The sequence below is a fragment of the Bacillus rossius genome, chromosome 13, assembly GCF_032445375.1.
Source record: "Bacillus rossius redtenbacheri isolate Brsri chromosome 13, Brsri_v3, whole genome shotgun sequence".
Taxonomy (NCBI): Eukaryota; Metazoa; Arthropoda; class Insecta; order Phasmatodea; family Bacillidae; genus Bacillus; species Bacillus rossius.
The window spans coordinates 15,965,989-15,981,853 of record NC_086340.1 but is presented as its reverse complement, the minus strand read 5'-3'; the positions used below and the strand labels follow the sequence as shown (position 1 = coordinate 15,981,853).

Below are 15,865 nucleotides of genomic sequence, written 5' to 3'. Positions count from 1 at the left end.
AGGAATTTTATTAAAATACTATCAATCTTTTTAAAATTCACTAAAAAGTTACTAGACTATTAACCTGAAACATTTTAAAACACACATTACAACCGTGAGTATATGTTTGCATATCTGATTCTGCTTAAAAGACTCAAATAATTGTATTTTATTACCTTTTATGTTAATTAAAAAGTAAAACACGTTTTCAATGAAGAGCTTTGAACCACGTCAAAAAAATCACCCTTGAGTTTTTTTTCCAAGGAATTTGGGAAGGAGAATGTGTATTATAATAACTGCAGTGCCATTTTTCTTACGTATTAACACACTGTAATTACTTTTTCTTACTGTGACTGTTTAAGTTTACCCAATATATTCCAGGGTAGTTATACTATCATAAAGTTTCATTTGGCACACCATTACGTTTGGTATGTCCACTAATGCTTAAGTAAGTGACTATATACGGGTTTAATGTTGCTACACGTTGGTCCGCCATTTTGACGACTTTGGCACATTCGTTCCATTCTAAAACTACTGCTGTATACCGAGAGCTAAGATGTTTACACACCAAAAACTTGCAAATTGCTTGTTTCATAAAAAAAGCAATAGGAAACATATTTTTACATTTAGAAGAACCCAAAAATATATATGTATATATTAAGTTTTATGTGTATGTTGTTTATGTTTTCTCTTTGTTCCGGTGTCCCAAGAAAAATAATGAACTGATCCCATTGAAACTTTTGTTGTTATTAAGGTTTTTGACAAACTTAGACAACTTGGCTGTATATAATTATCAACAATCACCATTGAGAGAGCTAAAGGGGGGTGAAGATAGTTTTATAATTTTTTTATCATATATCTGATGCTTATCAAGCATAAATTAAGACATTGGACACTAATAGTTAGTATGCTAACAAAAACCTCTAACTTTTTTTTTTACCTTTTCTGAAATTCCTCCCTTAAGGGTGTATAAACGAATTATAGTTTTGTTTTACAGAGAAAAATTATATCTTCGCTTGCAGTACACATTTATCATTAAATTTTGAGGCTCAATTAACTACATAAAGGTCCTGTGTAAATAGTACGTGCACTGAAGCTGCTCACGTAAAACAAGTGATATTTTCCCGGAAATTACAGGGTATAGAGCCTGACGATAAAATAGTGCAAAGGATACTATTTACGTCTTTAATTCCATTTTTATTTATTTGTTGGATTTTTTTTGCTCCGTGCATACCACATGGAGTCGAACATTCCAAGATATAAAACATTACGATCATCACACAAAAATCAAAAAGTTTAGGGAGAACACGCTTACCTTCTTAAAATACAATAAAAAAGCGTATTTCTGAAATCATCTTTTACCGTGTGAACATAATTTAAACTTTAAAATAAGTCTCCGTCACCTTTTAATAAATTAAATTTTCGTATATTATAAATAATAGTTGTCTTTATTATTGTGGGCAAAATTCGGGTCATTAAAGCCATAGTCTTATTTTCTATATATATTCCTTCAGAGAATAGAAATTTTTTTAGTGTTTTTTTTAATATAGGTAAAAAATTAATGTTTTTTAAAATATTTTGCTGTAGTAAATTGTAATGTTTATGATAGGTATTTCTAAGTATAAACATAAAAACTAAAAAATTATCAGATCTAAAAGGGAAGTGTATGTTCCCATTTCCGTCTCTAATAACCTAGCTGTTGACAAGCGGTAAAGGTCAAAAGAAAAAGAAAATATGGCTGAGTTATTGGACCCACCGACTTGACGTTCTCCCTGCAGCCATTGAGACCAGGAAATTGATGCCACAGCTCGCTGTTCTGTGACGTGGACGAATTGAGTGGAGTTTCCCGCGCAGAGATGTGATCTGACGTCCGGTGCCCGAACTATCTCTCTCTCTCTCTCTCTCTCTCTCTCTCTCTCTCTCTCTCTCTCTCTCTCTCAGTCCCCCTTCCCCTCCAAAAAAAAATATTCATCCAGCGAGACGCGAGCGTATCAAGCGGAAAATCTCCGGCATGTGAGTGACAGTACTTCGTTATTGCCTTCCACCCACAGATGTCAGCCTGAGATTTTCAGCCGCCTTGGGCGTAATGTTGCTGGGAACGATTATTTTATTTACAAAGGGAGGGGGAGGGGGAGATAGAGAGAGAAAACCTCTTTTTTTCTTTTCAAATTGACATCAAAATGAATTTTTTTTTGTTATAATAGAATGGGACAAGATTTAAAATAAAAGAAAACAGCATCTAATCACCATTTTTTGTTTTTGTTTTGTCAATCTTAGATTGGTTCGTAGGTTAAAAGTTGGTCTACGTAAAAAGTAATATTGAAACTAAAATAAAGCTATAGGAAAAGTTGTGATTATATTTATTTTAAAAAATATGTGTATGTTTTTATAGTTGTACCCAGATTTAACTTTGAATTGCATGCATTTCAAGGCGGATTACGTTTGATTTGGGACTTTCGGTGATTCGGACAAGATCCGGTTCCATCCAGTCCAGATAACGGGACTCAACTGCTGTCAATATACATAATAAAAAATGTAAGCGTGGTTTGTTCGGGCGTGCCGCTGTAACTCCAAAACCCACCCCCGCAGCCCCATGGGGTTATATTGTTTTGTATGGTAGCTCTCCATCCGCCGTCTATGAAGAAGTTTTCTGTTTGTAAGGGGTTGGGTTCGAAGATTGGGTGCCAAAAAAGGGCATTACACAAATTTACTTCTCACGGGAAGTCGGTGAATCAGCTGGGAATCGAGTGCCGAAGTGCCAAAACGTTCCAGAATGTTCGAGAATGTCGTGGAATGTTCCAGAATGTTATATGAATCATCCAGGTGGTTCTACAATTTTCCAGGATGTTCGAGAATGTTCTAAAAATGTCCCGAAAACGTTTCTGGACCTTCGAACGGACTTCTGGTACCTGATCGATAGGAGCTGGCTGGCTTTGTACGACCAGTAAATCATAAATCTAATTTTGGGGCTCGAAACAACACTGAACGCAACCCAAATATTGTAGCAGGTTAATACAGGAAATTCGTCGAAAATCCGCGAGACAAGTGATGCACAGCGATCCTGGCAGCAGGAGCTGTAACTAGAGTTGTAAACAATGCCGTGGTTACAAGATTTTTAAGTTTTCATTTAACTTTAACTGATATTCATTTTATATATATATATAAAAAAATCAGAACTAATACGTGTTGTAGAGACCTGCAAAATTCGCGGATTCATTTCGTGATATGCTACAATTCAAATAATTATACCTTAGCGCTGCTTCTACCACCGGTTCACTGTTAATCTGGATAAATGACGGCCAATTAGAGACCCTCGCTCAAAGAAGTGTTGAATCACAGACACTCAGTTGAGACGACTGACAAGTCAACAGCCAATGAACAGGTGGCATTTGCCCGAGTGTGTAGAGTGTAGTAGAGTCTATCCTGGAGGTCATTGAACCCGCGAATTTTGCAGGTCTCTACGTATTAGTATTATTTTCAGTGCAAGGACAGTTTGTTTCCGAATTTAGAAACAAAATCCGTGCCTAGGTCATGGAGGTTTTACTTTTTACCTCCATGACCTAAGAAACCCCATTAAAACGTGCACAAATTTGATTTTCGTGCGTATGCTTACAATTAACGCCGCTAGGAGCGCTGTAGTAGTGCGTCTCCTGCTTCGCCCATGTTAACAGGCCTGATTTTCCTATATTGTATTCTACAATATGCGGGTTACCTTAGCAATATGGCAAGGATGACTAAGCCTGAGTAGTGAGCCAGAATTGCGAAGATTGGAGATTCAAGAGAAATATAGGTTAGTAGTGCTACGGGCCCTGTTTTTTTTTTCTTCGGAAGGTCTTTAATGTATCGCCACAGAGAAATTTACAATCATGGAAGTATTAGTTTATTGAGTGCGTGTTTGTTCAAAATTTGAGTCACCGAAGACACCGATCGGTTGGCAAAACAATCGGTAGATGTGTGAAGGCTAATGCTTGAAATGTGTTAAAAGCTTGAAAGGTACTCGCTAAGGAGAAAATTAAATCATCATCACAAATTTAGTATTTTTAAACAAAGATGTTAACAGCACAACCGCAAGGAATTAGAGTTAAATTTAACTATTACCAAAAAAATTTTTTGCTAAAAAAAGGGTGCGAGAAGTTCTGATTTTGACTTCAGTTATTAACGTAGAAAATATTTCACATGCTTAATTCCTTTTTCCTTACCGCCACGATCACGCCATACGCCGTGGTGCACAAATAAATGTCTACGGTGTAAAAAAATCGAGCTATACATTTGAAGACATATTAAAACTTTATAATGAATAATTTAAAAGTTAATTCGGTTGGGGTGGGTTTGCGGGAGGGAGGGGATGGGAGATGAAAGAACATAGAGAATGTAAGAAATAAAGCGGGATAATCTGTATAATAAAGCCCGAATTTTTTCATTATTACAAAAACACGAAACACAAGTTATTAATTCCTCTTCTACTGATTTTAGAAGTTTTGTTTTTTAACTGATGATGACTGGAGTTCTGACTGACTTCTTAAATGGCCCTTAAACCTAAAATAATATTTGATAAGTGAATTTTAAACAATGTCAGCCATTTTTGTTGATCTGCCGAATAGTTTTAAGAATGCTTACAGAATCTCTGATGCATTCTTTCGTGAAAGGACGAACGATCGCAGATTTTCACGCATCCTAATGGCCTTTGATATGTTTGCTGAGATTACGTTCAGTAAAAATCAAACTCTTGTAAGTGTCACTTAGCCAGCCAACTGCTATCTACGCGTTTAATATGTTTAATTACTGTCAAAAGATTAACTTAAAACGTGTAAAAATTGAAAATTGCAAACGAATGACTGGTATATATATATATATATATATATATATATATTTATTTATTTATTTATTTATTTGCTGATAGAACAGGTTGTTTCACAACTAGTTTGTCAGGATTGAAGCATTGAAAATAGAGGATTCTTTGGCTAATGGTGCATCAGTAAATGACACATGATTGATATTCAGAAACATGATTTGCTTTGGCATGACACATTTATTAACAACGCTCTCAGACGTGTTTTTTTATAAAAAAAAATTTGCAGTTGTTTTATTATTTTAGACTGCTGTTTCATCTCATTTCTATCCTCAGAACCTCGAGGTAGCGTGACAGAGGATGTATTACGAGTGTAAACACGAAGGCACAGAGCACGGGAAGCCTAAGATGTACACCAAGTTCTGTCACTGCCCGAACACGCCCGAATATTCACCTTCGGCCAACCTCGGGTTCATTTATATATATATATATATATATATATATATATATATATATATATATATATATATATATTTCTCTGTTTATTTTAATGTAGCTATACTAACCTAACTAATAGTCCATAGTATTTTAAAGTGTTTTAATGTAGCTAACCTACCCAACCACTTTTAATATTTGAATTCATTTTTCCTGCGCAAATATAAAACAAATCCCGAGGTTGGCCGAAGGTGAATATTCGGGCGTGTTCGGGCAGGGACAGAACTTGGTGTACATCTTAGGCTGCTCCACAGAGCACTGCCAATTGGACATGTGCAACCGACACACCAATGTACATTACGTAGTACCAACCTATCTAACCATGTGACGAGGTGGCCGAGTGGTTAAGGCGTTGGACTGCTAATCCAATGTGCTCTGCACGCGTGGGTTCGAATCCCATCCTCGTCGCAATGTTTTTACTAATTGTGAGAACAAACAGTACGTTTCTTCGAAATAGCGTTATTGGTACAGTGTTACATTTCATTCCCTTAGTTCTAAATGAATAATACAATTTGCCTTGATTTAAACTAAGAGTATAATCTACGACACATCGATTTAACCCTTTCAGTCGAACTTTGTCAACTACAAAAATTTAACTAATTTGTTTACTTTTTTTTAGTTTTTAAATGTGTTAATAATCTTACGCTATAGTTACAATATTAATGTACAATATTTTATGGTAATTAATAAATGTAAATCAGGTCATATAAGTTTGATGTCCACTAAAATGTAACCTTCAAGGTTTGGTAAACTCCATGTATCATTGAGATACAAATTGTCCAATTCAGAGGATGAATAGACTGAAAATGTTAATATGTACTTTCTTTTCTATGTTTTTGTTTTTCCCATGTTTGTTTGTCTTTGCCTTTGGGTGTGTCTATATGTTAGCGTATGTATATATCGGTGTATGTATGAGTCTTTGTGTGCCTGTTTTATCTGTGTTGTCTATACTGTTTATCATGCCCATACTGTCTGTATCGTTTGTCTTGTCAGAAGATTTTCGATCAAGATGTGTAAAATATGATTACTTCACGAAACCGTAATTATTCAGAGAAATTATTAACTGGGCAAGTCACTGTTTACAGTGATGTGGGAAATATTAATGCTTGGTTTTAATTAATGTGTTCGTATTTTTTTAAGAAATACAAAACGAATGGAAATGGAAAAATACAGGTCTATTATGGGGTAGACGTATTCCCAAAGCCGATTCAAAGTACAATATATTTATTAAGATTACTTTTTATTATAATGTTTGAAAAATTATATTATTAAATTAGATTTTATAATAGTTTCTGCTCAGGGAAAATTTTATCACCTACTCCAAATAAAAAAAAATATTCTTATCAGTGATGTATTTCACAACTTTTTACGTCTTGTGCTCCGATATTTTACGTTGTTTCTCGTCGTTACTCAGCGACTAGCTAGAGTAGGTATACAACAACGGAATAATTACCACTTTGCTGTCAACTCTGCCACTTGATTACAAAATCAAACAGCTGAGGGTGACTTGTAATAGTTTCATTAGGTTTGTGCACTAGATCTTTTGATTGTGTTACGCATGGCTGGAAAAGGCCTAATTGTTATGTCTCTAGAAAGATGATTCGCCATGCGTTTGCCGATAACATTAAAAATTCCGAATAATGTAATTATTAAACAGGTCATTTCATTTCATCAGATAGAGGACTGACATACTTTACTGTAAACATTTTGCGTAGCCTGAAAGAGAAAATGAGTTTGAAAACCAGCGTAGACACGTTTATCTCAAGCTTGTGACGCCATGCTGGGTACATAGAAAAAAAAAGTGTTTAAGAACTTTTACAAAAAATTACTTTGGAAACCAGTGGCCTAGAAATAGTTAATAGTACAAGAAATATATTGTAATTTTGTGCAAGACATGGCTATGGTAATTTTTGCATATATGAAATACGTTTTTATAGATAATGGTGAGTAGCCAATTTCTTACAAAAATTAGCGCATATTTTATATTTTAATTGAAGTTTCATTCAAGCAAACATGTTACACAAAATGTTTACAGTAAAATGTTGCAGTCCTCTATAAGATGAAATGAAATCACCTGTTTAATAATTACATTAGTCGAAATTTTAAATATTATCGGCAAAGCATGGCGAATCATCTTTCTGGTTACTTAAAATTAAGTTTTTTTTCTTTAAAGTTAGGCTTTTTCCTTTTTGAAGCCCAGGAAAAGACAGTCGAATATTAAATAATATGCCTTTTATTTGCTATTATTATGCTTATTAATGTGCGCATTTAATAACGGAAAGCTATTCAGGTAACTGTTTACAAATATCTTTATAACTATTGGAGGTACTCGGACAACACAAAGCATAAATTACTGGGTAAGAATCCGAGCCCAGTATAGCTGCGAACAATTTTTTGTAGTGATCCTACATTTGTTTTCACGCAAATGTAATTTTTTTTTTTTAAATATCAGTAATTTAAACATTAATGTATTTCTGTTCCATTAACAAAAAAAAATTGTAGTTTGGCTTCTGGGTTGTAGCCGTGTCCTTGGCAAATAATTCACCGACGTTTTGGTCGACATTGCAGTCGCCATCATCAGGGAGTAGGTACCTACTCTAGGCAACTGCTCCCTGATGATGGCGACTGCAATGTCGACCGAAACATCGGCCAAGCTAATTCAGACAATGAATATGAAAGCCTGCGAACATTATTTAAAAAAAATTAGCTTTACGTGCACCAGACAGAAGTTTCGTAACGGAAGTTTATTTTCAGCAGGAAGCGTGGTAGATTTGTTTTTATTTTCTGTTCACTTCGGCCACATGGTGACCTCGCAACGTGGAACGTTCCTTCGAGCTGGGATGAACGGCAGGTCTTGTGCTCGTCTGAAGGCTGTCGCAGTGAGTCCGTATTAGCAGGTTCCGGCCGAGACAGAAGCGCCAATGTATTCGTTTCCCGGACGTTATGAAAAAAAACCTCACAAGAAGAGCCTTGAATGGAAAGTTTGCGCTTTGGCTGCCTTCGCGGCGACATTGACTTTTACGGACGTATCTTTTTCAAAGTTAAGGTAAACACTTGTGACATAATCACTCGAATGAAGTCTTAAGGGGCCCCGCCTCGTCAGGGGTGCATCTGTGTCGGTGAGGCGGGATGATAAGCGCGACGCTCGCTGGTGCTTCTAGCGCGGTGTCTTCTCTGGACTGGCGCGCAGTCTTCTCGTAGTCACAGGACAACTGTGAAATTTGAGCTGAGACCGTAACATTATATTACGGAGAAATGAAAATAAAGTTGTAATACAAGTCCCTTAAGTGAATTCAAGAATCTGTACTGGTTGTTTTACGCCTAAAAATTACTTTGAAAACATGCGTTTTAGCCATATTGTAACTCTTCTAAAAATACAGTTTAAAAACTTAATCCGAAATCAAAAGTACTTTTCGATCCTCAGCGAACTCTTAAATCCTTTTTCGTAAGCAGACCCCGCCCGGATATCTTGAGTAGTTAAGAAATCGCGTTGTTTTTGCTGAAGCTCTGCGCACCGTGTGTGTGTCCGGGTGGGCGGGGGCCTTAAGGCCCGTTCCTACGATGGCACGGAAACGGAGACGTTTCCACCATCGCATATGCCGCTTCCGAAACGCGCGGAAACGTAACAATTGACAATCTATGAGATTGCATTTCAAGGTTACGTAATATTAATTTAATTTTAAAATTTATCTACCGGTATGCTTCGAGATCACAGCACGGGCAGAACTTACATACACAAATAAAAAAAATAAAAAAAAATACATTAAGTTATAACTTGATGTAAGCTTTTGCTAAGCACATGTATGTCTGTAGAAGAAAACAACAAAAAACTCAAAAGACAAAAACACAAATTAAGCAAACAATTGCTGTTGTCAACAGGATATAAACATCACATCATATTCCATAACAGGAATATGGTCAACAAACAAAGTTTTGGAAAACTATTGCGTTTGTTTCGTCTTTTCGTTTTGTCGTGTTTTTGTCTCGTTTCAACTGTTGTACTGAATTTTTTTGGGTTCAATATTTTTGTGCTGTCATCATTTGTGGGGGGTTTTTCGTTCTGTTAGTCCATTTTTCTTTGTTTATTGACCATATTCCTGTTATGGAATATTATGTGGTGTTTATATCCTGTTGACAACAGCAATTGTTTTCTTAATTTGTGTTTTTGTCTTTTGAGTTTTTTATAGTTTTCTTCTACAGACATACATCTGCTTAGCAATGTCGTATATCCAAAAGTTTACATCAAGTCATGCAATCCCATAGCACAAATCTTTCAAAACAAAGTGATAATAGAACACTAGATATCCTTGTACTCGAAACAATTTTTTTTTACGTATTTTGAACATAAACAATACATGGCGATCACCGTAGCCAAGAACTTGGCTTCTATTGGTCATGCACGGAGCAACGTAAGCGCAAGAGCTAAGTATTGCCGAGCTAATCCGTACTGGTCCGTCTCCGTCTGCGTGCTATTATTGTAGAACCTCTGTTCCGTGAGATCCGCCTCCGTTCCCGCGTCACTATAGAACAGGCCAAAGAGCCGTGGTAGGAATGTATCTAATATAGACATAAAGTTACCCAACTCACATTAAGTTTTTTTTTTCATGGTCGAGATATTTTTTGACGTGACGTCTAATAAATCGATGAACGCCGGCCGCACGAACGAAAAAGTGTCCCGTTACGCACATTGTGCCGTTACGCACATTGTCCCGTTACGCTGTGTCCCGTAACGCTCATTGTACGCTTGCGCCGTATCTATCTCTCTTCCACTCGATTGGAACAACCGTCGATTTGACTTTTTCGAGGCACATTAAACTTGAAACACTCCCATTCGTTTCCTACTTTTCCTATCATCGTCCTACCCTTAACAGAATAACACAGATTGGAAGAAGTTAAATAGCAAACATGTATAAAAGTTATAGTTAAAATAATCTGTTCGTTAAAGTAATAAACATAATTATTTCAATTAATGAGCGCAAATAAAAGTAAATTTTATCAATTAAATTGTAGATTTCATTTCACTCCTTCTTTGTATCCATAAAAAATAGTGATAATTCAATAAAAATGACTCAATTTATTCATAAAAGTATGCAATCATTTCATCAATGTTTTGTTATGACGTTGTCACGTTAAACTATCGTCCGTAAACCGACTTTACAGGCGATCAATTTTTTTTTTCAGGGTCGAGATATTTTTTTAACAAATCGATCTTAATATCATACAGCTTTTTCTTTTCTTTGGTTGAGTTATTCCAAAAATATTAATAATACAAACATTCAAATTGGAGTGGCTTAAAACCCACTAACCCGTGCAGATTTCTTGCCGAGTATATCTGTCACAGTCTTTACTCTTGTTTGCGTTACGATCGTGGGCCTTCGTGGCCGAAGTCTTAAAACTATGTACTTCATGGCGTCTAGGTTAAGACCACGTCCTTTGAAGGCTTGTATTCTTGATACATTTTTCATGGTCGGTTTACAAACATTTATTAACAATTTGCGTTTATGGATTTGTTGTGATTTTGTTTTGTACATGTTAGTTTGTAAGAATTTTAGAAACGCACACTGAGAGAAAGGTTTGTTTGCCTCAACAAAATATTTGTTTATATATGGCGAAATAAATATATTTTGTTAATTCAAACAAATATTTTGTAGTAGGAAAGATTCTGTTGACCCAACAAAATGATTTTGTCAACTCAAATGTAGGTATATTTGGTTAGGTGTAACAAATTATTTTTGTTACCTACTTACCGAGTTTGGTTAAACTAACAAAATATTTTGTTCCACCAAGTAAATATTTGTTTCGCCATCCTATATAAATAAATATTTGATTGATTCAAACAAACCTTTTTCTCTGTGAATAGCTAAAGGTTAATTAACGACTGAGTACTCAACAATTAACAGTACTGCTTTTTTTAATAATGTGGATCTGTGTGCACAAGTATAATGTCTCATGATTGTCGTTTGCTGCAGCACTTTAAAGCGCAAAGATTATTTTTTTATGTGTAACATCTTAGCTTTCAGCATACGGCATTTGCTGGGTGTAATTTTGTGAAGGGAACGGAAATATTTAACCACGGTGCTGCCATCTGTGATCAATGGCGCGAACCAAATTTCACAAAGCCAAAGGGAAACTTTGTAGTATTAACTGTTTAATAAATTTCTAACAATATTGGCAGTATTAAAAAAATCGTCGAAAATCAGGTCCAAATATGGGTTTCATTTTTTTTTCAAGACTTTTACGCTTTATCGGAGCAGTTTAATTATGTAGTTTAACATTTCGGTCTGGTAACCAAACGATTCTATAGTCGACGATGCTGCTCCGGCAGCGAATTCTAGCGGCGGGTGCGGAAACTACATGTGATTCGCGTCAAGAAATGTAGTTGAAAACTATATATATATATATATATATATATATATATATATATATATATATATATCACCCTCGGCATTATTTTAAAGAATTATACGATAAACTTAGCATCCGATTTGCGTGTTGTTAGTGTGTTCGCAACATGAGAGCACATGAATTTGCTCGTTACCGTGTTTAAATGTTACACATCTCTAACAAGTACTGAAAGACTCACTCACATTTATTTATTTATTTATTTATTGCAATTCCATATGAACTGATTTTTCGTTAAAACTACACCAGAAATTCGAATTTTGAGTTCTGTACTCCGTTGCAAACAGGGAAAGTGGAAAGAAGAAGAACGTGTTCACTGTGACGTAATACGTTTCTGAACAACACACGTGATCTTGCAAGTCCACGTTATAAATAAGCATGCAATGGTGTCCGCAGAATGTACGAAAATGTTTGAACAATTTGAATTTGCAACCAGATCTAACAGTGAACACCAGGTGTGCAGATGAGATCAGCCACCATTTCAAAACCAGCCAAAGAAAGGTCGAGCTGTAGCTAGCTGCCAGTTGCCGATGCTCACCTTGGAAAGGTACGCGCATATTCAAGAAATGCCAGAGTTCGCGCACACGGAGATATATTCACTGTTAAAAATAAATCCCATAAAATCACGGAAAAGTACTGCCAAAAAAACCTCTCAGGACGTACGAAAATTTACAAACAATGACTCGTGCGCTTACACAACATTCCGTAGATAGTTTCAATTCTATATTATACATTTTTTGACGTAACAACGTCTAATAAATCGATGAACGCCGGCTGCACGCTCAAAAAAGTGTCCCGTTACGCAAATTTTCCTGTTACGCTGTGTCCCGTTACGCTCATTGTACGCTTGCGCCGCATCTATCTATCTTCCACTCGATTGAAACCATAGATATGACTTTTTTCGAGGCACATTAAACTTGAAACACTCCCATTCGTTTCCTACTTTTCCTATAATCGTCCTTTCATCAATGTTTTGGTATGACGTTGTCACGTTAAACTATCGTCCGTAAACCGACTTTACAGACAACCAATTTTTTTATGAGTCTAGTACACTGTAAAATTTAATTTCTAAATATTCAACTGTTAATAAAACTGTTTCAGCCTTATTTAAAAGTTATTCTTAGCCCTTGGTGGTTAATGCTCATTGCAGTCACCTTACACCAATTTCGAAGAAACCAGATTTTTTTGCGAGTGGGAAAAATGTGGCGGACGTTGATGCTCTCGTTTTGCTCCCGTTTCTCTTCACCAATCCATTCCGTCAGCGCTACACTGTAAATTCTTTGTTGCAAATAAAAAATTAGTTGTCTGTAAAGTCGGTTTACGGACGATAGTTTAACGTGACAACGTCATAACAAAACATTGATGAAATAATTGCAATCTTTTATGAACAAAATTGAATCATTTTTACTGAATTATCACTATTTTATATGGATACAAAGAAGGAGTGAAATGAAATCTACAATTTAATTGATATATTTACTTTTATTTGCACTCATTAATTCAAATACGTTTATTACTTTAAAGAAAGAGATTATTTTAAATATAACTTTTATACATGTTTGCTATTTAACTTCTTCCAATCTGTGTTATTCCGTTAAGGGTAGGACGATGATAGGAAAAGTAGGAAACGAATGGGAGTGTTTCAAGTTTAATGTGCCTCGAAAAAAGTCAAATCGATGGTTGTTCCAATCGAGTGGAAGAGAGATAGATGCGGCGCAAGCGTACAATGAGCGTAACGGGACACAGAGTAACGGGACAATGTGCGTAACGGGACACTTTTTTCGTGCGTGCAGCCGGCGTTCATCGATTTATTAGAAGTTGACACGTCAAAAAGAAATATTCATGTAAAATTACAAATATTTGTAAATTCGTACATTCACGTGAAAACAAATGTACACTACATAACATCGTTCGCAGTAATACCGGTAATTTATGCTTTGTGTTGTCCCAGTCTCCAGTCGTTTAATTTATTTGTAAACCGTTTCCTGAATAGATTTCCAGTATTAACTGCGCACATTAATAAGCATAACAATACAAAATAAGTCCAATTATTGAATTTCGATTACCTTTGCCAGGGTTTAAAAAATTTTGCTTGAATGAAACATCAATTAAAACTATAAAATTATGCGGCAATTTTCGTAAGAAATACTCAATATTATCTCGAAAAAAATACATGTTTAATATTTGCAAAAATAAAAAAAATACTTACAATATATTTCTTGTAGTATTCCAAACTATTTCTTAGTAACTGATTTCCAAAGGAATCTTTTGTAAGAGTACAGAATTTTTTTCTGCGTATATTCCAATCTTATCATTCACGTCGTCTTTAATGACTTCGTTGACCAGAACAACAATGACTTGCGATAGTTTTTGCAATTCCATAACACGAGTATATACGCTGAAAATAATTTTTAAAAATAACTAATGAAGTATGGACTTGAATACAAGTAAGAATTTAATTACTATGCTCAACCCTACGATGACCATTTTTGGCGTCTGATGATATAGCTGAAAATTGTTAAGTTGTAAATCCGAATTGCAGCGGTTTTTTTTTTTTTTCACGTTGGGAAAATGTTAAGTGTATTCGTTTACTCAGTTGCAATAGAGACCAGGATTTCCCGAGCTTTGCCAGCGAAGAACGCTTCGGGTAGCTTCGTCAACGTTATGCCCTTAACTGCCATAGCTACATATATGGATATAATCTTCAACCAATTCCTGTATTCACTATTAAGATTATAATTAATGGTGTTAAAGATAGAGGTAATAATCAGAATCTTAAATTATTTACACGGATAAATGCTATATCAAGAGCACCAATTATAATAGGTAATCAATTACCAAATCCTCCAATCATAATAGGTATTACTGTAAAGAAAATTATTACGAAAGCATGAGGTGTATTATAAATTTGATCATTTTCGATAATAGACTGGAACTTCCTAATTATATTCGAACACGGAAAGTCCCGGGTTAGGAAAATACGAAAAGGAAATAATTTATGTAGACATAACGGACCAGCTATCTGCGTGCTAATTTTGTTAATCATAACTTGATATGATTCAATGGAGGTATATTCACCATTCGTGTATTCACTCTACATATACCATTAGATTAAGTTAATTTTGTACATTTAATTAAGAGAAATAAAGAGATTCAGAGCAAAAATAGTTACAGTGATATGGCTACGAATTTCAATTAAAGCTAATATACAAAAATAAACATTTTTACCACTAATGAGTTTAAATCAAAAACTTCGTAAAATAATTATAGCCCTATTTATATAATATTTTGTCTAAAATGTTTAAAATAAGTGAATAATGCTCACATTATTTCATATTGATTTTGAAAATAAATGTGAATTTGTAAATTTTTATTTTGTAGTTTTGTAAGTTTTTTTTGAATAAGAAATACGTAAAACAAATTCACCAAATACATAATCTCATTTGTATGAAAAAAAAATCTGCCAGTTTTAACACGGTCTGAGAATTTACTTTGTAATTACGTGTAATTTTCTGTAAATTAACGGATATTTTTAGCAGTTTCAGAAAGAAGAACGTAATCAATCCCTAAAGCTTAAAAATAATAATAAAAGGATCGATTAACTTATAGGTGATATTTTAACCGTCTAAATCTACAATATATTATTTTTTATTTAAATTAATTCAAACTGTGCGCGATGAATAAACAAGTCTGATGTGAAAATACACTAAAAAAAAAAAGTGTTTGGCAAATATTACCTGTCTACTTAATTTTTTTTATATCTCTACCAAGGTAGACCTTGGTATCCCATTTTATGTGTGGATGTTACTTTGAAAACTTTATTATAAATCGTTTCTCATAGAGCATTCAACGAAAAAGTCGAAAAAAATATAATGGACAATTTTGGTTTTTTACAGCAAAAGCGCATTACACATTACACTATACAATATTACTTGAAAGTGCATTATAATATTGTGAGCTTAGCTTAACGATTACACATAAAAACATTTCCTGAAATTATAAGAACGCATATAATATCGTTTGAGAGAACACGCAATTATGAACACGGCCAAGTTCAAAGATGTTTCATCATACATCAGAACAGAAACAATTAATCATCGCGTGAACGTTTTGGTTGTTTCGCATGGCAAACGTAGCTGAAGCGTAGGGTCGTGCAAGATGAACTCCAAGAGAGATAACCTCTACCCATGCACAAGTCGA

General features: G+C 34.8%; 1 protein-coding gene and 1 non-coding gene across 5 annotated transcripts in view; one reads left to right on the top strand and one right to left on the bottom strand.

The window, feature by feature from the left end:
• Positions 1-15,865, bottom strand: part of LOC134538271 (titin-like) — a 453,345-nt gene that overhangs the window by 230,582 nt on the left and 206,898 nt on the right. The window lies entirely within an intron of this gene.
• On the top strand, positions 5,590-5,671 carry Trnas-gcu (transfer RNA serine (anticodon GCU)). The gene has a single exon. It is a non-coding gene; the product is annotated as a tRNA-Ser (tRNA).